Source organism: Saccopteryx bilineata, chromosome 4 (assembly GCF_036850765.1).
Source record: "Saccopteryx bilineata isolate mSacBil1 chromosome 4, mSacBil1_pri_phased_curated, whole genome shotgun sequence".
NCBI classification, from domain to species: Eukaryota; Metazoa; Chordata; class Mammalia; order Chiroptera; family Emballonuridae; genus Saccopteryx; species Saccopteryx bilineata.
The window spans coordinates 97,272,484-97,295,155 of NC_089493.1; the positions used below are offsets into that span (position 1 = coordinate 97,272,484).

General features: G+C 37.9%; 1 long non-coding RNA gene across 1 annotated transcript in view; it reads right to left on the minus strand.

Moving 5' to 3' along the window:
* Positions 1-320: 320 nt before the first annotated feature.
* Positions 321-22,672, minus strand: part of LOC136335104 (uncharacterized) — a 40,311-nt gene continuing 17,959 nt past the window's right edge. The window contains exons 2-3 of the long non-coding RNA XR_010731267.1: positions 2,840-2,959; positions 321-2,671 (exon numbers count right to left, since the gene is read on the minus strand). This is a non-coding gene — a long non-coding RNA (uncharacterized lncRNA). The remainder of the gene's footprint in view (positions 2,672-2,839; positions 2,960-22,672) is intronic.

Genomic DNA, 22,672 nt, shown 5'->3' on the forward strand with positions numbered 1-22,672 from the left:
AGACAAGATAACCTGGACTTGTTATCTTTGAATATATGTATCCTGATTTATTGATGTCACCCCATTAAAAAATAAAATTAAAAAAAATATTTAAAAAAAATATGGTGGTTCCAGAAAAAAAAAGTAAAGACTTTATTTATTTAAGTATTTGTTTATTTGATCCCCACTGATACATCTCTGCAGCCAGGGACCAGCACCAGCCAGCGCCGCACAGCAGGCGAGAGCGGGGCAGCAGCCAGCTGTGGGGACCACACCTGATAGATTGCTCGGTGACTGCCTTCTGGGTCCCTTTTAGAGACCCTCCAAAATGACTGGGAGACATTAGTACAGCCATAGGTAGATTAAGGTCAGTTGAGGCCCCAGATGCAGACAAAATATTGAGCCCTTAATATTAGAAAAAAGTATAAAGTTGGGGTTTTGCAGGGCCCTTCAGAAATAGGGGCCTAGGGCATGCACCCAGTGCACCCACTGTTAAACCTGCCTCTGGTTATAGCTGTGCTATGTCCATTGTAAACTATGCTTAGAAAAACTCAAACTATAGTTTGAGGTCATAAGAAATTGATAATACGCTTTTTTTTTTAGCTTTCATTTTTTTAATTGAATTTCTTGGGGTGACATAAATTAATAAAATTATATAGGTTTCAGGTGTTCAATTTTAGAATACGTCATCTGTATATTGCATTATGCATTCACCACCCCCAAATCAAGTCTCCTTCCTTCACCATTTATCCCCCCTTTAAAATTAAAGACTTTAATGGAGAATAAAAGACTCTACTTTGTAACACATGAGGTAAAGTGTAGATGCACTGAGTAAAAATGTAATAAATCTATGTAATTTGTTCTGCCCTTGGAAGAATCACCCTCTATTGAAAATAGAAGCTATTAAGTCCCTAAACTCAGAGAGTCTTCACTATTTTTCATCAAAAGCAAACCTATGTAAAGGATAACACAGGATGTTCACACTGAAAGCTGTATATTTATTTCTTGTTAATTGTATTGCTGATTCCATCAGAATCATTAGGCCCCTTCAAAAGTACTGTGATATTGAGTCTGCTTTGGTTTCACAAATGACTCAGTGGAAAACCAAGAGAGCAAAAGCTAAGGGAGAAGGTGGACTGGCTCAGCTAAGCTGGTGAGAGACAATGACAGTGAAAATGCAGTCCCAAGATACTGAAGGTTGACTTTTAAAATATGTAATTCAGGTCATCTGGAAACCCTCCTCCCAGCCCTAACAAGTGATTACTACTAACTTATATTCACTATTTAATACCTCTTTGAGGGGAAGTCCTTGAGATGCAATGCCATAGCTTTTAGTATATTATATATGACACATACCCTGTCATCACAATATTACATACAGAGGAGCATTCTGCTAAATAAAATATATTCTGTGTACATTTGCTTTTGGAAGGTAGCTGCATTTTAACTAGCATAATTTTTAATGGGGTTAATCTTTTATTACCTGAAAAGTTAGCTCTTTCATATTCATATGCAGATATTTTTTGTTCTGTTTTTTAATTTTTTTTCAAGCCAAGACTTGATTTTTAGAATTTGTCAAAATGGAAAATGAGGCAGTGAAGAAGTGAGAAAATGTATGTCCTAATTCCATTTCTGTGACCAAGTGTATTTTACTTATTAGGCCTCAGTTTTCCTTATGGTCAAATGATCATAAAGTCCCCTTCAGCTCCATAGTTCCTCATATCTAGTACCGTTAGTACTATACTGAGCAAAAAACCAAAACCAAAGTACGAAGACATCTCTAACCTCTATTGAGCTGCTATACACAGCTGTGCTGTTTACAACCAGGGGTCACCATTCAAACCGGAGACAGTTTCCTAGCAGAGGTTGCTTGAGTGTCTCAGGGCACAATATCTTTTCCTCTAATGGCCATATGGGCTAGCAGTGAACCTGTCAAGTTCCTTGGGTTGTTGCTATTAAGAAACAGCAGGAAAGATTTTACGAGCATGTACACAATGCTTAACCATTTACAGAAAACTAACCTTTAAGAAAATAATTTTGGGATACAGAATTCAATTGCATATAACATATGTTCTATTTCATTGGAAGAGTTTACACTGCATGAATCATGAAGACTGGATAACAGGTATATTTGTAGTGACTGGTGCCCACTAAATACTCAACACTTTTCCCAAAATGTTCTGGGATTCAGGAGAACATCGAGTTCTTCACTACCCTCTCAAGAGTGAAGAATTTCCCCTAAAGATGATCAGACTTCCATTTGCGGCCAAGTGTGTGAGGACTTACAGCAGACTAACTGACTCGCAAAATAAACAAATATGGTATTTCTTTGGCCTCCATGTTGTGGAGTAAAAATCATACCTGTTAAATATATAAACAGTTCATACGAGTTGTTCCTGATCTTCACATAGACACTTTTATTTTTATAAACATTCTTTGGTTACTGAGAGCCCAAAATAAGAGTGTGAGGCAATATGTATATCCAATCCTCTTCATGATGAAGACCTTCCCTTTCATTTGAGCTTATCTCACACTAATGAGAGAAAATAGGGTATAAGCACCTTGAAAAATTGGTTTATGAGAATCCTTCCTACATTTAGTAGCAGTCACGCTGGTCCCATAAAGAAATGGAGGAAGGAAGTCCGTGCTCTCTGAGTACATGACAATTTCCATAGAACTGGATTCCAAAAGTCTGTTAGGTGAATAAAGTGAAATGAATTAAGGTGTCATCCAATGATGCACAAATCATAAACAGAAAGGGTACAGGAAAATCTCCTTTTCTATGCCCTCTGTTCCCCCAGTTTGGAGGCCAAACTTTGCCCTTGAATAAACAGAAACACCTCCTATCTAAATGACTCACCGTCAGATGCTGGCTCTTAGTCTATTAGATTATCATCATGTCATCTTTGTTTCTGGCAGTGTTTGAGTGCAGCTCTAACAGCTTTATTTGAACACTGTTTTCATACCTAAAAGCTCGAATCTGTAAAACAAACACACAAACATTTATAGACATCTTTATATCACTTCAAATTGTTGTGATTAGTATACATACTTTGAATATTATTACTTAAACAACCTCCAGCTGATGTTAAAAAAGTAACACTTTGGAACAAGGCATGCTGCAAATGTTCTATTAAGGATGCTGTTTATTTATATCAGTGCATAGAAAAGTACAGCTGTACAAAACATAAATCAATGTCAAAAGTAAAAGGCATTAAAATTCATAAGGTTCATTTTCCGACATTCAGAGCAAACTGTAGCTGAGAGTTTGTCACAGCCTTAACATCAGCAATAAAATTATGTAACTGCTGATGTCACATTCTTTGAGGTACACTCAAAGGCATCTAAAATTTTATAGCTTAGTTTGGCTTATTTTAAAAATGAACATATATTACTCTTAATTTTGTTTCTTATGATACCTAGAAGACCTGAATATAAAAACAGCATCAGAGGGAAAACAGCTTGCAGTCCACAGAGTTTTAACCAACATGAAAAAAAGTATACACATGCATCCGTTTTGCTATTGATCAGGAAACCACAGGAATTAGTGTTGGTTTAACGCCTATTAAGGGAAACAGTGTTTTCTATAGCAGAATGAAGAAGGGTTATTGCTAAGTAAGGAAGATCTAAAAACAAGTCATGCAGATGCTAATATTCATTCACAGTTAGGTAATTTTCTGCTTTGGCTTTCACATTTTTAAAGCTCTGGTCTGTTGGCTTTGGGTGATTTATGAGACTTTGGTTCCTATTTAAATATTCATCTGGTTTGAGAGGATATACTCTTGTCATGTTATCTGGGAATCATATTTTCCATCAGATTCCAATTTCTTTGAAAGTAAGGATCAGATACCCACATCTGCATGTCCCCAAGAATCTAAGATAAACTGGTTTGATGTTTTCCCCTAAGCTGGTGGAATGGTGACAGTGAGAGCTGTCATTTGAAAGTAGAGGTTGAGGTGAATGAGCCCATTATTCTGTTCCAAGAAGTAATATCCACCATCGCAAACAGTCCTTACTATGGGCCAGACACTGTTGGGAGCAAGTTACTCAAAGAAACTCATTTAACTTTCAGCAGTCCTATGAGGTAGTCTATTTTTCAGGAGAGGAAACCCAAGCACAGGGAAATAGTGTGGCCTGCCCAAGCCACACAGCTAATGGGTGGCACTGTTGGGACAGCGGAAGGTGTGCTTCAAGGGTTTGTCTCTTAAGCACTACCCATGCTGCCTTTTTCAGAGATTCCAAGTGCAGGACAATGAGGCAGGAAGTGGTATTTTGACCCCTAATGTCTTTCCCTAAGAGAAATATAATCTACAGTCTATAATCTATTAAAAGGTATATGTCTTTGCACTAGAAATAACGAGAATAGTTTTTCTTCTGGAGAATAGATATATCATATCTGCATTCACTTTTGGAACTCTCAGTAGTTTTATGAGATCTTATGCAAACACATATACATAAACTCTCTTGGAAAACTAGATTTATACGGTAAAAACTTAGATTATATGTGTGAAATCACTACTGCCACACAGGGAACCTGAATTCAAACGCCTTTCTTAAAAACATAAGAGAGAAAATAGAGTTTTTGAGAAGAGGAGGCGATTCACCCACAGTCATTACATAATTAGCCAAAGCTAATTTCAGTTGTTTTTCATTTCCCATATGCCATTCATGACATCCATTTCTGCGTTTGTTAGTGTAGCCAGAATGCCCCGTTTTGTGTTCTCCGTTGCTCACACGTTCCGGGAGACCGGTGCGGGTGCGGAGGCGTCCTGGCCGCGCCGCGCGCGCTAAGGGGGCTATGAAGGTACCGGAGCCCGCCAGGGCCGCCTGCAGGACCGGCGTCGGGTTTCGCGTCAGAGGCACAGCTCGTACACCGCAGCCGCGTCTGACTGAGAGCAACACTCTGAATACAAATAGGTTTAAAATGGCTGACTCTGTACAAGAGTAAATAAGAACCTTTACAGTTTTTCATTTAGTCACAGGATCAGCAGGTCTCATCACCCCAAATAGAGAATTAAGGTAGTTTTCCAGCTGAGGGAGGCAAAGTAGGGACATGGGGGAAGGTGACTTGAGCAGCAAAGACCTTGCCTTTTCCTGTTTTTTTGTTTTTTTGTTTTTTTGTTTTAAGAATAGAGCTCAGGCTAAACTAATCCTCCACATGAATATATGCCTTAGGAAATAATTTTTATTAACAGCTGAATATTTTTACTTTCATTCACATGCACCAAAATATTAGGGTTATGATATTTGGTTGCATGCATACATCACTGTGTCAAAGAAAGAGGAGAATCTAGCCTTAATAAAAAGCGATTTATTAACTTCTCCATGTCTTATAAATTTAATATGCTATGAGTTCTTGCTCTCATTGCGGATTTCTTTTAGAAGTATATTTCTGAATATGAGCTCATAATATTTCTAAATAATATATTGGTAAATACTAATAAAATGAAACAACTCTCTGATGCATATAATCCGCGGACTCACGATTGGGGTGACTACATGTCAGTTACACATAATATTTATTTTGCGTCCCTTTTATGTTTTCCTCAAGAGAAATGGCAGAAGCTGCTGTGTCTTGCTCCATAACATTCAGCATTAATGTATTCATTTTCTGAACATAAAATAACACAATAATGATTTTTTTTATCACTCCCCTTCTAAATAACACTCACTGTTCTCTGTGGCAGTATTTTTGTGGGGTTTTGGGAGGGTTGTTAGTTTATTTTGTTAGGATAGAAATGAATTTTATTCATTTTTGGTACTCATCATAATAACAAAGTGTGACCTCTGTATAAATACAATTTTTCTTCTCCACAATTGCACATAAAATCCATGCTCCTTGGTAACTGCGGAGAGTAGAAGAGTCACTATAAATGCTGGCTTCAGGGAGTCCATGCTTCCGACAAGATTTAAGGTAGAAATATTCAGAGGCCATGTTACTCAAACAAGACCCAACCATTTTTTGTTGTTAGTCTCTTTCCTTCTCTTTTCTGCAGAATGTTACCTAAAGGTAGCTCTGAGCATAAGAGATTGAGATTTCTATTTAGTCTACAAGTGAACTAACAGGTTTTTTCTACCTGTGGGCATCTGTTTGGGATTTCAGTAAACTAAGCTGCTTTGGCCCTAGAATAAAAATATAAAGGACCAGGGAAAATGCAGGCAGAAAAAAAAAATGCGGACTGTGGCATTTGCTTGTTTGGTTATAAAAGATACTTTATTTTTTAGAACAGTTTTAGATTTACAAACATTTGAAAAGATAGTATGGAGAGTTAGTTTCCCCATGCCTTCTCCTTTACATAAACGCACTAAAACTGTTCATTATTATATTGTTCTGTTTTCCTATTGTGTTTATATGTGCCTGTTCCTACTACACCCCAATAATTATTGTAGATAAAAAGTAGATAGTTCGTATTTTAAGTTGGGGAATGGAAATGCATAGTATTGCCCTAACAGCACCATCCCAATTTGGCCAAAGAGGCCAAAAAAGCCTCAAACTGGAGACATAGCCCAACGGAAGCTGAGAGTTGTCTCACCTCTGATGGAACTTGACCTCTGGGAAGAACTACCAGTCTGGTAAAAGGTGGCATCTCTGTCATGAAACCAACACCACAGCCTTGGTCATGGTGTTAAATCTGGAATGCTTTCTAAGGGTCAAGGGCAGTGGGGCATAATGGGAAGCATTATCTAATGCTGTCCCATGTTTAAAGCTCTGATGTCTGAAGTAAAGGGTGGGAGCTAAATAATCTTTAACATATTTTCTCGACCATAAGATTATACAAGGTAGAGGTTTTTAAAAAGGTGCTTTATATGAAAGAAAAAAAAATTCTCTTCATTCTGGATCCCTTAGCCTGTGCATTATCAAGACAAAGATTAAAAATACAGAATTTGTTCTCCGTCATACTCATCCCAAGATGATTAAAAAACAATGGAGCAGGTTGAAGCATCTTTGAAGGCTCTTTGAGAAAGGTCATGGCATATATGCGGGATACCTAAATTGAAACTTTTCTTCACCTTTTCTCCCACCATCCTAGACGGAGCTCTGAGTAATATTAGTTTGAGGGTGTTCTATTTCTCTCTTGCTATTTCTCTTTCTTTTCCTATTAGGCTAATAAATAAATTCTGAAACTTTTGTTTCTGCCTCCCAAGACCCTGACTATGCAACAGGGAGCAGTAGAAAAAGACCTAACTGACTAATTTAAAGTTACCTTGAGGATGTTTGTCTACTTTTATTTTTGTTCTTAGATTGGCTTTAGGAATATGTAGTCTACGCTTTCACAATGTAGTTAGGGGCAGTAGAGGTACTGTATGTATGATTTGTCCTTGTACCTATTTCCTAATTCCATCTGTTTTTAATATATTCTCCTGATAAAATTTTATCCCTTCTTTCCAGTCAGGCTTTTGCCTGATTTGATAGAGAGTCCCTCTGGCTTATGCTGAAATTGAAATGTATGATATCTTATTGTTTGCCTATATACCCAGATGTCCAGGCACCGAGTTTACTTTTATAAATGAAATATTGAAAACAAACATAAAGCATTGGAGATGAAGTTGCAAGGCAGGCTCAACATTCCTGCATTAGAAATGGTCACCGTAAGGCTGGAAGCTTCTCCATCTCAGGTGGCTGATTTGTAGGCTTCCCTGAACAGATCTCTAGTCAGTAACATTTTTCTCATTGCATGAACTTTTCAAAGGCTCTAGACACCAAATCATCAGTATCATAAAGTAGCAAAGCAGCATTATATAGAAGAAAAAAGATAGACTTAGGGACTGGATCTGGATTTAATTCAGGTTCTGCTATTTATAAGCTCCTTGCTTTTAGTAAGTCATTTAACCTATCTGAACCTAACTTTCTTCACATGATTTTTAATAGTTCCATGTTGAAAACATGGAAAAGATGAAACTAAACAACTTACTAAAAAGACCAAAGGAGTAGGCAATATCACAGGCCCTAGGGCTCAGTGGTGAGCAAGAAAGACAGAGGTATAGCCCATAAACGAGCAATTACAATACACTGTGATAGAAAAGTGGGGACATATAGGAGAGACAAGTAACCCAGACCTGAATGATCAGAAAATTTGCTGAATGAAGACAGTGACATCTAAGCTGTTAATTAAAATATGGGTAAGTTAAGAGGAATACCCACACATATATTGTAAAGAACCTAGCACTTGCCTATTGTATTTTGAGTTCAATGAGTTGCGTTTCTCTTCCCCTTCCCTTTTGCTATGTCCCCGGAACCCCTCTAAACAGATCCTGCATCATGAGTTGCACTCATTGATTTAAAAAATATTTAGTGGCCCCGGCTTGTTGATTTACTGGTAGTGTGTTGGCCCAGCTGTGGAAGTCCTGGGTTTGATTCCCAGTCAGAGCACACAGGAGAAGTGACCATCTGCTTCTCCACCCCTCCTCCTCCCCTTTCACTCTCTACTTCTCTTCCCCCTTCCCACAGCCATGGCTCATTCAAGCATGTTGACCCCAGGCCCTGAGGATGACACCATGACCTTGCCTCAGGTGTTAAAATAGCTCTGTTGCTAAGCAATGATCAATGGCCCCAAATACACAGAGCATCACCACATAGGGGGCTTGCTGGGTGGGTCCCAGTCAGGGTACATGTGAGAGTCTGTCTCTCTATCTCCCCACCTCACACTTAATAATAATAATAAAATAAATAAATAATATTTAGTGAGCACCTGGTATAGGCTTTGTGCTAATGACTAGGGACATGTCTGTGAATAAGGGAGAGGCTCTGCCCTTCAGCTGTTTAATGGAGTCAGCTCAATACATCAGACTCCAGAGACCACCAACATTCATTCTGGAATGCATAAATAAGATTCATCTATTAGCTTTCCAGAAAGAACCTGATGAGACTCAATATGTAGAAAGTCACTCCAGAAACTGCCAGTGCTAGAACACTGGACTAATGTACTGACAACCAGGATTTAGAGATCTATGCCTTTAAATTAATTCTTTTAATGAAAAAAAAAAAGTCAGAAGGCTTCAAAATGGCAGTACCCTAGAATTCATTGCTCTCTTGGAAAATATGAATAAAATGTTATCATTTCTTAGAACCATACCCATTCTTGGGGAGAGATAGTTAAAAAACAAAACCAGAGTGGTCTCCTGACCAGGTGGTGGCGCAGTGGATAGAGCGTTAGACTGGGATGAGGAGGACCCAAGTTCGAGACCCTAAGGTCACCAGCTTGAGTGCGGGCTCATCTGACTGGAGCAAAGCTCATCAGTTTGGATCCAAGGTCTCTGGCTAGAGCAAGGGGTTACTCGGTCTGCTGTAGCCCCACGGTGAAGGCACATATGAGAAAGCAAAGAATGAATAACTAAGGTGTCTCAACGAAAAACTAATTATTGATGCTTCTCATCTCTCTCCATTCCTGTCTGTCTGTCCCTATCTATCCTTCTCTCTGACTCTCTCTCTGTCTCTGAAAACAAACAAACAAAACAGAGTGGTAAATGAAGGTTTTTTTTATTGTTATTATAAAGTCTATCTTTCATTTTGTACAGATACAGTCATAAAGAGATTCTGCTTTTTTCTTTGGAGGAATACCTATTCTGATTTCCTAGGCATATTAATTTGCTGCAATTCATAGTAAAAGCTAATTCTTATTTTGGGGAATTAATTGAGCTGAAAGCTGGATTCATGACAGCCCATCCCTTCAGTGGCCAGCACAGAAGCTGAGGACAGACGGCCATTTCAACTTTACTAGCCTGACATCCTGAATAATCAATGCACGTCAGCCACAAAGACTGGCTGCCTGTGCTCATGCCCATTTGCAAATTGGCTGAGCGCCCACTCACAAATTGGGATGACAGTTCCACTAGGGCACACAAGTGTCAACAAAAGATCACTTCAAACAAGAAGCCTGCTCAGTTTTGCAAGAGCCATCATTTTGTTAGGAGGAAAAAAAAAAAAAAAAGGTTTAAGGTGGTTAATCCTGTATTGCTGACAAATGGCTATTTATATCCCATCATACCTTTAGCCTCAAGGGACATTTTATTTAATAACTTAATGCAATCTTTTCTATCTTTTAAATTTGACTTTCAATCTCTGCATTTTAAATGGGCAAAGAGGAGACAGTATGTCAATCCTCAGTCACTGGATTAAGTCCATTTTCTTCATTCCTGTTACAAGCATCAGAAATTGAAAGAGTAAGCAAAGCATTATCATGTGCATAATGTCACTAGACACTAATTAGAATGGTGAATAGGGCATCTAACAAATCCAAATATATTCTTTAATATTCAATTAATTCAGTAAATATTGGCTAAGCGCCAGGCACCCAGTAGGAATTGGTCTCACTGCCTGGAAACTCTTCTCTTCCAATGGAGCCTGCATACTTGCTGTCCTAGTAATCAATCTCACTAAAAAATAGTTTACATTTTATTAATTTGGTGGTCAAAATAATCTTCAGGTTTGTCATTGACCACCAAATAGTTTCAAATATTTACATGGAGATAAAGACCTCTCATATTCTAGCTAAAATTGATGTTTTTATTTTCATAAATTCTTATAGATGCTTATAAAGGTTACATTGATGATTCCAAAATGTTCACCCATCTATGCCTTGCACCTCATCGAATCTGTAACATCTTTCTCTATTCCCACCATCTCTAAATGCTGAAATTCCCTTTATCTCGGTAAAGATTAAATGTTCCCTCAGATCCAAGTAGTTTTTTTCAAGTTCTGCTATGTGACAGCATGAAACAGATGCTTTTACAAAAATCACCTCACTTAATCCTTGATTCAAACTTAAGAAGACATCATCACCAATTTTTCTATGTGTGACCAAGTGGAGAGAAGCAAAGGACTGGCAAGGCATCCGACTGGCCAGCACAACGTCGAAGCCTGAACTCCGGCTCTCCAAACTCTACTCTCCACTCTCAAGTTTCCTTCTTCCTTGTGAGACCTTTCCTGTCTTCCATCCTTTCACAATATGCCCTTCTCTAAACGTTTATAATGCTTAATCCATGCCATTCTGGAGATTTTAATTGCTCTATAACCTGCGTTATTCAAAAATTTATTAAATATTTAGTGAGCAACTTAATAATTTTTATGGAAACAGAGGATGATGATAATGGAGTAGAAAGGAGATAGGGAAGGAAGGGAACAGCAAGGTTTCTTTCATTCCAATATATATGTCAGATTTGTACAGAGTACTTTCATAGATGTCCCATTGAATCATACAACAAACCTCAAAGGAAGGTACTATTATCTCCAAAATATCAATGGGGAAACAGGCTCAAAAAGGTTAAATGAGTCTCCAAAGGTTGTAATCAATAAGATATTAGGTGAAGATTCAAACCTACTCATTCTTTCATTCAACAAAATACTCAAGTGTCTACTATATGCCAGGCACAGCTCTAAATGCAGCATATTCATAACTGAACAAAATAAACAGAAACCCTAGCCCATGAGGAACTTGCTTTCTATTGAGGAGTGGCAGGCAGCAAACAATAAGATTAATAACAAACTGCATATACAGTATGTTAGAAAATGAGATGGGAGATGGAGATTGAGCAGTGTAAGATAAATCAAAATTACCAGGGGTAGAGATGAAGGTTGCAATTATAAATAGCCTGGTCAGTGTAAGCTTCACTGAGAAGGTGAAGTCTGAGGAGAGATATGAAGAACTAAGTGGATAAAGGAGAAGCTCGTTCCAAGCAGAAGGAAGAGTCACTATAAAGGCCCAAGATGGAAGCATCACACCCAAAGTAAAATGGATAAAAATAACTCAACCTGAAAAAGATTTGATTTGCAGAGAGCAAATGTATTTCTTTAATATCCAACAAAACAAAAATAAAAAACAAACAAAAATCTTTTCTAAAGTGACAGGTAGTATTTGAGAGCTATGTGTCAAGTACTACCATAAGTGATTCATTTGTACAGGGTGAGGCAAAAGCATGTTTACAGTTGTTCATATGGCAAATAGTATAATAATTAATACATAATAATACAAGAATAAACTCTGTTACATATTCTCACAACTGTAAACCTACTTTTGCCATATCCTGTATTTACATTTGTTGCCCACAAAACACACACACACACACACACACACACACACACACACCAAAAAAAACCCCAATAAAATAGATTGTATTACCACCTTTGGGATGAGGTAAATGTGGTACAAATTGGCTAGGAACCTTGGTCATAGTCACGCAAGTTTTAAAAGCTGGAACAACATAGGAACCAAGGCAATCTGGCTTCAGAACCTTGTTCTGAACTAGTTGTAGTTCACTAGTTTTCACTGCTTAAGAGTATTTTATTTTATAAATATATCACAATAAATTTATTCATTCTTTGATGAGCATTTTGAAAGTTTGCAGCTTTGTTATTGTTACAAATAATGCCATTATGTCACTTCTTATATCCGTATGGCATTATAAGTGAGAGTTTCTCTGGGTTTTGTACTTTAGAGTAGAATTACTAGGGCCTAGAGTATGTGCCAAAGATATCGTGTAGAGCTCTTTCCAGTGCAAGGCAGGGAAAAGAGCACATTTTTACTTCATTTCTCACACTCTCAGAATCACATGTCCTAATTATAGTTTTATTATTGTTTAAGATAACTCATGAATTCTTTATTAAATATTTTCTATTTTCCTAAAATTATTTTTGATCATTGTATTTAGTTCTTTTCACTGTTACAAAATGATTTAATTCTATTTTGGAAAGAATTTATTGCTCACCATTTTTTACTATAATATAAAATTTAAAAAGTGACTACTTCAATAAACTGTAAGAAAAAAATGTGACACATCTGTTATTTAAAATATAGATTATCCACACAGATATTTTGCACCACTAGAATAATATTTTCAAACATCATCATTTAATAAAGTAAGGAATAATTATAATAGAGCATGAAATAAATTCAGAATAAGTTCTATAATTCTAGCTTATCAATTATGTATATATTATGTATAACAATTATAATTATTGTATTATACATATTATACATTATAGTTACTATTTACACTGAATTATTTACATGATTATACATAAAACACAAATATATACATTTTATGTATACAGATTTTTAGAACTTTATTATTTACATTTTAAAGTACATCTGTATCTACATATAAATATCTATACCTATATAAATTAATTAAAAGAAGTTGTAGCAGCCCTGGCCGGTTGGCTCAGCGGTAGAGCGTCGGCCTAGCGTGCGGAGGACCCGGGTTCGATTCCCGGCCAGGGCACACAGGAGAAGCGCCCATTTGCTTCTCCACCCCTCCGCCGCGCCTTCCTCTCTGTCTCTCTCTTCCCCTCCTGCAGCCAAGGCTCCATTGGAGCAAAGATGGCCCGGGCGCTGGGGATGGCTCTGTGGCCTCTGACCTAGGCGCTAGAGTGGCTCTGGTCGCAACATGGCGACGCCCAGGATGGGCAGAGCATCGCCCCCTGGTGGGCAGAGCGTCGCCCCATGGTGGGCGTGCCGGGTGGATCCCAGTCGGGCGCATGCGGGAGTCTGTCTGACTGTCTCTCCCTGTTTCCAGCTTCAGAAAAATGCAAAAAAAAAAAAAAAAAAAAAAAAGAAGTTGTAGCAGATTGATTGTAAAAAAGCGTCAATCTTTCACCTGTCTTTGGAGTATCTACCCCTAAGAAGTAGAGTTTATTATTTTCCTCTTTGGTGTGTGCTCTGACTTACAAGATGTAGAAGAATTGACAATGTGCCCATTACAAGCCTAGGCCCCAGGAGTCCTTGAACATTTCTCCCTTCCCTCTTGGACTGCTACTTCTGCCAGGAGAACAGTAAACCTGGGTTAGCCTGCTGAGAGCAAAAGACCATGTGAAACAGAGACAAGTTCTAAGCTGAGGCCACACTAGACCAGCCAGAGTCAAGGCAGCCCCCAGGTCACCCCAGTTAGTCCCAGCTGCCCCATCAACTAATGACAGTTGCAAAAATGAGCCCCACTGAGATCAGCAAAGCCCAGTCTAGGTCTGAAGCACTGCCCAATTAGCCTATAAAACCAGGAGCATGAATAAATTATTACTTTTTAATCACTGAGTTTTAAGATTTTAATAATAGTTAATTAACATGAGTTTCTTTGAATGTATGAATTAGGATCATTTTCGTGTCATATGTGTTCTTTTTTGTTTATATTTTTATCAATAGTATTTATTATGTTTTTGAGAAAAGTTTAATAAAATTCCACAGAAATATGTCTTGAATGACTTGTCTCTGTTCTTTCTAGAACTCAAAAAAGAAACATAACTGTCAGCTACAGTGAGCAAAAGCTCAAAATCAGCATATGAATAAAGTATCTATAGGAGAATGCAGAATGGGGACATTGACTAGGACTCCAGATCAAAGTGTTGACAGATATGTTCTATATTATTTTGTCACTATGGATAGTAATTTCTGCAAAGAAAGAAAAAAGGAAAAAGTATATAAATTCATCATAAGAGAGCCAGGAATTTACTTGGGTCTAGAGAACGATGAAAAGATCCCCTTGCATAATTTTTGCAACATTATAAAGTCCTTCTCACCAAATATCTAACATCCTCTTTCATTTCTCTTCTTTTTATGCACTGAATATTTGTGTCTCTTCACCTTTCATATGGCTTTGAAAGGTGATTAGGTCAGAAGTGTGAATTAGTGCCCTTATAAGAAAAGACTACAATTACTCTCTTCACCATGTGAAGATACAAAAAAAATGATCATTTGCGACCCAAAAGAGGCTTCTCACCAGAATCCAACCATGCTGGATTTTTTACCTTAAAACTTTAGATCCAGAACTATGAGAAATAAATGTCTATTATTTATAAGCTACCCAGTCTATAGGATTGTGTTACAACAGCCTGAACTAAGTAAGACACATCTTTCTTCTCATCTACACCACTTCTTCCAGGGTCTTTGCTGCATCCTGTTATTGTGCCATGAGTTCAACACTACTTCTATTGCAGTGCTGGCCCTTGAATTTAAGCCAGGAACAACTTTTGCAAGGGAACAACTTTTTCTTGCTTCTATTGTTTGTCATTTGTAACATATTCCTGAGGCAACAGTATTAAAAAAAACCCCACCATACTTGAAGAGAGGGTAGGGTGGAGAAAGGGAAATTTAAGAAAAAGGCAGAGAAATTAGTATTACCCCTCTTGTGAGAACAGTTAATGTGGTCAAGAGAGCAGAGCCCAGCATCCTGCCACGCCTGTAAAAGGAAGAACTGGGACATAGTCTTTCCTGTCTGGGGTGAGTCTATGCTCTTTCTATTTGTTTCTCATTTTTGTGCCTACAAGCAACATTATGAAAATGGGCAAATCCTCTCTGAAAGAGGCATTGTTTATATTATTGATGTCCAAAAGCTGGTCTTGTCTCAAAGTAGAGGTAATCCATACTCACTACAAAGCAAAGAATTCTTACACCAATTCTATTTCTTCAGTTTGTTTTTCAGCTCTTTTGCCATTTTCCCCTCTGTAATGTACTTGTGATAGTAACAATAGGGTGTAACTACTTGCCATTATATCAAAGGTTAAAGTTAAATAAAGCCACTGGGTAAACATCATATTCCTATGGGAAGAAAGAGAGAAGAATGTATATGGACAGAAAGAGAAAACTGACATCTGGAAAGGCTTCTTCTACTGTAACAGGTAACCTCTAAGTGAGAACTAGATGCAAAGGAAAACTTAAGAGTTCCAGTTCAAGATGATGACATAGAAAGATCCTGAAATCAGCTCCTTCCATGGACATACAAAATCTATAACTACATATAGAACTTTTTTCTGAAAGAAATCCAAAAACTAGCAGAGTGACTCCGACACATGTGTGAACAAGGAAAAAACCCACACTGAAACAGGTAAGAGAGGCTGAGACACAATCTTGCCATAAACCCCATCAGAGGTGTGACAACCCACAATCAGGAGGGAACTTAAAACTCAGAGCTTCTGTCTGAGGAGCAAAGGGTTTCAACCCTGCACCAAGCACCCCAACTTTTACACCTGCTAGGGAAACAAGTCTTCACAACATCTAGCTTTGAAAGCCAGTGGGTCTTGGATCCAGGAGACCCACAAGGGTATAGCAAACTGAGAGCTGAGAAATGCTTCCTTAAGACCTCCTGCTGACTCACCTGGATATGTTCCAGGGTCCAATGCAGAAGCAGCCAGTTAAAAAGTGCCTAGTCCAGGGTTCCCCAATCTTTTTACACAGGGGGCCAGTTCACTGTCCCTCAGACTGTTGGAGGGCCGGACTAAAAAAAAAAACAACTATGAACAAATCCCTATGTACACTGCACATATCTTATTTTAAAGTAAAAAAACAAAACAGGAACAAATACAATATTTAAAATAAAGAACAAGTAAATTTAAATCAACAAACTGTCCAGTATTTCAATGGGAACTATGGGCCTGCTTTTGGCTAATGAGATGGTCAATGTCCGGTTCCATATTTGTCACTGCTAGCCCTAACAAATGATATGACGCGCTTCCAAAGCCGGGATGTATGCGTCCTGCGTCACCAGAAGTAGTACTGTACGTGAGCGACGTTGCGCTTTGCGCATCCTGTGCTCCTCTCACTGACCACCAACGAAAGAGATGCCCCTTCTGGAAGTATGGCGGGGGCCGGAAACATGGCCTCAGGGGGCTGAAAGCGGCCAGTGGGCTGTAGTTTGGGGAACCCTGGCCTAGTCTTTCTGTGAAAGAGAACTTTGCATAACTTAAAGCCTCAGATACCCAGTTTAACACACATCTAGAGGCTTACTGAAATAACTACTCCAAAAACAGGGGCCTGTAGGCACCATCCTTGAATTCTCCTCTGCCTTAATCCAGGTCATTGGTGTCTCTGAAAGGAGCTTGCACCCATCTCATGCCCCATTTCATGTGGCTGCAGCCCAGAGGACATACCAGACTGCTCCCATTGCATGTATAAACTCTAAACGGGCATGAAACAAAATAACTGTGTCAACAATAATAAAAAAATTAGATTAAAAGGTGGAATACCTGAAAATAACATGGAAGATGACATGCATTAAAAGCTGCAAGAAACCAATCAATGGTGATGACTTCACCTTTTTTTAGAGCTGTTTTATGGGAAGGGAGATTCCAGAGGATTTCTAGATTTTCTAAACCAGTAGACAACAAGACAGACAAATGCAAGATCCAATTTCACTGGCAAAACGCAGAGCCAAATGACAGGTTCATAGGAGTTTATTATACTATTCTATTTTCTCTTGTGTGTTTGAAATTTTCACAATATATAAATAAAAACAATAAGTAAATTCTAGATCAAGAGTAGTCACCAACAATAAAGAAAATCTGTGCATTCAAAGCACTCTCAATGGGACGTCAGACAGTCTCCAATCCCTTCTGAAGTTGCAACTTATTCTTAAAATAATATAAAATGAGAAAAATAAAGGTAGCCCCCATTTTAAGCTCATTTTCAGTGAGCTTACTTCTATGATAGAACCGAGTTCCTGTTCTTTTCTGGGTGAATTGATAGGTCTCCATTTGAAAACTTGCTTGACAGAGACCTTTCTCCTCATCTGAACTTGAAGCACTAGGTCGCATTCAGACTTTCAAGAGTAAGTGAAACTACGTCTCAGGATCTCGACTCCCAAGATGCCCAAAAATGGCCATAGAGAAAGTGGTAGGAAATAAAATTATAGAGAGAACACTTCATTCCCAAGAGTTTCTTTTATACATTGTTGGATATTTTCTGAAAATAATTTTCTATGTCTTCTTATAAAGAGTTTTCTGAACACTACTGGTTTTCAGATGAACTTTCTATGGAATTAATCTCTCAGCTTTTTTGAGCCCAGGAGGGCAGCCTGCTTCCTCATCTGAATTTGTGATCTTTCCTGTGGCTATATATACAGAATATAACTCACTTGTGTTCAGTGTCAGGGAGTGATAAAGGATTGTTATACAAAAGATATAATTTTGCATCTACCAAGTCAATAGGCAAGATATTTCTGATTGCTGGCAAATCCATTATTGCCCCTGACACTATGTTTCATCTGAATGAGAAGCTCCCCTTTGTTTTAAACTCAAAAAAAAAAAGCGCTAGCAAGACCAAAGCAAATATTAATTCTCTTTTGTTTCAAATCTCTTCAGGTGTGTATTGATTGGAAACCAACTCAGCAATTTAATTAGAAATACAAGCTTTTCTCCTTCCCTTAGGTTCAGATCAAATTTATCAATTTTTTCTTAGATTTTCTTCTGCTGAAGCTATAAACATCAGAAAAGGCCTGAACTCCCAGGTATTCTTAGATTTGTTCTGGAGTAATTATTGTCTAAAGAGCAGAGATAATAACCAACTCTGGGTGCAGCATCAACCTACCCTGGGGCAGTTGAGCAAGTGACTGATGAGAGTGCGGGACAGGGACCAGGGCCCTTGCAGCCCCCACAGCCGTAGCCACCGCCCCCCCCCAGTTGTTCCCCAGTGCTTTTTCAGGAAAGCACCTGGGGAATGCTGAATGGGGAACTTAGATGCTTCCTAATAAATTGTTTTGTTTCTTTGAAAAACACAATTCCATTTTACTCACAACTCTGGATTAAAAAACAAACAAACAAAAAACAGCTGGTGAAATAAGCCCAAACAGATACCCAAATTCAAAGCAAAATATAGAGGTACTCTACTCTCTTTGGGGATACTCTCACTAAAAAAGGGTAAATACTATGTGCTTATGTTCAAAGGTGAAATATTCCATTCTTCATGGCCTAGTATTCCGAGAAAGTAGAGCAGTGAACGTATTTATCCGATGCAACAAGGTGATAGAAGCAGTGGTGGTCAGAGACGGAGAAGTGGTCTCGGCTGCTGTCACTGGGAGCCAGGGAAAGTCCCGAGAGCACACTGACCCCACAGGCAGTGGATAGCTCATCCCCCATTCTCCGTGGCCAGATAAAAGCAGACAGACTACCCAGAACTATCATGCCAAGGGACCAGAAAAAGAGAATCCAGTTCCAAGTACAAATTGTACTCATTTAACCCAGCAAAGCCAATCAGACTGCAGTACGTAGTAAAATTCTGCATTACTTCCAGATGCACATGTGTTTCTTCGTATGGTGTCAACATGATGTCAGATCACGTAAGTTTTCCATCTGGTGATCTGTTCTTATTTGCAATGAACGGTAAATACTTAAGACGGTTAGAATAGCCAGTACAAAAGAGAGGAAAGAACTTTGGCTCAGAAGGCTATAACAGTTTAAATATTAATTCTATAACCCCCTGATTAAGAGATCAGACTCTGAAGCCACACTTCCTGGGCCTGAATCATAACTCTAAGACATCCTAGACTTGGGCAATTTACCTAAGATCTCCTAATGCACAACGTCCCCATCTGTACATTAGGAAAATACTATGAGTAAACCCGGCAGGGGTCGTCAAACTTTTTATAAAAACCGCCCACTTTTGCAGTGCTGGTAGACCTGGTCCCTACCGCCCACTAGTGGGCGTTCCAGCTTTCATGATGGGCCAATCGCGGCGCTGTTTGGTTGCACAGTAGGGACCAGGTTGACCAGCACTGCAAAAGTGGGCGGTTTTTATAAAAAGTTTGACGATCCCTGCGTGAGGGGTTAAATGGGCTGTCACATACAAAGCCCATAGAATAGTAGCCGACTCAGATGAGATTTAATAAACATCAGCTGTTGTGAATGTGAATCCTGCTCATCACTTTTCTCTAGCTTCTTTCTTTCAGCTCTCAAATTAGGAAGGTAAAATGCAAAAGGGCCTCCTTCCCCAGCAAAGATGAATTTTCCAAATTGAAACATCTGAGCAGCTATAATGGTCCTCCAGGATTAAAGGTGGGGAAAAGAAGCCTGGGAAATAATAGAGACTTGAAAAAGCACAAAGAAAGACTCAGGGAGCAGAGAAGCCTGGAGGCAGAGAGAAAGAGACGTCTTGAATGCCAGCAGAAATTAGAAAAGAATATAGGGGGAGAAACAATTCCCAAAGCAGGAGCAATAGAGAAAGGAACCTGAATTTAATCTAAAACCGTCCTCATTATTGTTGCTTGTTTATTGTGAAGACAGTTTATTTTTGTTGGCATGAGTGAGGATGGAGAAGGGACGAAGCAAAGATATTACGTTTTATTTTTTTTCTTACCCTTACTGAGTTTGGTCAGTGAGAATTTGTTCACCCAATTATATTTCTTTAAAAAAAAAATAGCCACAAAGAAAAATATCCCCAAATCTGAAGGCTGTTTGCAATCAGCATCTGGCTAAGACTACAGAAGAAACAGCACAGGAGATTGCGAAGCTGGAAGTCCTCTCTTATTAAGCCATCACTTATGAAATAAATGAAAATTGGGCTCGGGTTGCTCTCCTTCTACAAATTATTTACTGAAAAGCACTAAGGCAGAGATTATTTTCAGCAACTAACTTTTTGCCATGTCAGATAATATTTAAAACAGTCTTATTATCATTTGCTTCTCTTCGGTGCTGAAAAACAACCAGCGCTATTCACATTCTTCTAAATAATTACCAAAAAATACTTTACAAAACATTTGGAATTCTAGGAAAGATACTAAAGTGAATTATAGACAGGAACTTTCCTAACCTGTTTTATGCCTCTCCACTTCTGTCACTACCATTTAAATCACCAGATTTTTCACCACACATAGAAATTTTTCTTAAAAGAAGAATAGAACACCTTTTGCAACTGTCCCCTGCACGTTCTTAAACACCATACCATTTCACACACTTCCAGAGAAATCCTCATGATCTTTCTCAAGACACTAAACATTTCATGTGTTGATTGACCTAGCGACTTCACTGGGACTGATGGGCTGGTCTATAGTTCATTTGTCACTTCTTTATACATAGTTAAATTAATAATAACTACAAACTTGGCAGTTTCTGGAAATGATACATTATCTTTTCTTCACCAGGTTCTCAATACATTTGAAAATCCCACACACTGGAGAGAATTATGTAAGAGGTTCAGGATAGCAGCTTTAGAAAGTACACATTCAATTGTCTAAATTATGCCCTAATTTTCTTTCTCTCCTAATGTTCTATAAATATAGCATCCCTATGATACCAATTTTTAAATGCAATTAAAAAGACTCATGTGAAGAATGTTTGGATTTGTGTAGTTAAAGAAAACATTTATTTTAGCCTCCTATATTCTATTATCAAAATAATTATTTAATCAAAATAAAATTTTACACCAGCTCCTTCAGAAGATAAGCTACCATTTGATCCCAAAAGAGATTTATAATATCTATTTTTAAAAATACTTTTGACATGATAAAAACTGTATCTCAAAGTAGCAGGGGCAAATTCACCATTGGTTAAATGGTAAATAATTCATTATTCTTTCTTAAGGCTTGATTTTTCCATAAGTAAACATTAACATTTATATCAAAAAATTTAAAAATTTCCTTTGAAAATAAAAATAATAATGTGAAATGTTTTTTTTTATATTTATCTTTGTATTCATTACATGTACTTATTGCATGAGGTACAAAGGCTACAGAAAAGAGCAAGATAGTTTTTGCAAATCGTAAATATAGAGATAGGAAGAAAATCAGCCATCATTATGTGGTTTTATTAATTCTGTGCTAGGGAGACACACAGAGAATCAAAGAACAGGCCACTCAATTCAGTCTTAGGATGAAGTGGGGGTTATTCAGTCAGCAACGATTTAACACTTAATGAGCTTCAGCTGCCTGGCATGACGTGTAGGAGGGAGTCCAAAGGCTTAAGGAGATAGGAATGTTCAACTGGGCTTATTATGTGCAAGCTTCACACTCACCCCCAAACACATTCTACAAGATAATAAAGCAGACACCCCCTTACGAAGGCATTGAAAAACATATTAGAAAAGAGAGCATCTGCCTGCTAGAAATCTCCATGGTTGCTCTTTATAGGACAAATGTGGTCATGGGGGTAAATGTGATATAGACAGTAACTTGATTAAAGTAATGTTTGGCGAAATATATTAGTGGAAATGTGTAATACTGAATGTCAATAGTAAGACTAGAAAGAAATGATAATAAGTTAAGATTATAATGCAGGTGAAAATTTGTAAAAAAAAAAAAAACTAAACTAAGGCAGAAGTGAGGATGGAAAGTAAGAAATGGATATAAAAATATTTAGTCAGTAGATTACATACTGCTTAAACTTCAATCTAACATAAGGTAGGAGGAAGAATTAAATATCCAAACTACTCCCAGTTTCTTGTTTTCTATAGATGATGGTGGGAATAATGGAGGACTCTGGATAAGTTGAAACACAAGAAGTAGAGTGTTTTCTAAGGAGCGTAATAAATTTGTTTTGGGAATGTTGGGTTTAAGAATCCAGATAGACAGTTGTATATGTAGATCTGGACCACAAGAGAGAAATTTGAGCTCAAAATATGGTTTTAAGCATCATTAATGTGCAGGTGGAAGCCTTAGACATATTTGAGATAGATTGAGTATATTGTTTTGAAAGAAGAAAAAAGAGACAAGAAAAAAAAAACACCCCAGGAACCAATATTTAACTGGTGAGTAGAGGAGGAGAAAACACAGAAACATAGAGAAGGAACAATCAGAAATGTAGGATGCAAAACGTGAGAGAGCTCAGAAAGTGGTCACCAACAGTGGAAACACCACACAGAGTTTAAAGAGTGAAAGTTGGATATATACAAAACTTCACACACACCTGTTCCAAAGGGAGCAGTTTCAAGACCTCCAGTGGATGCCTGTCATCACTAATAATAATGAACTTTCACCTCTTCACCTAGAGGAGCATTTTACAGTT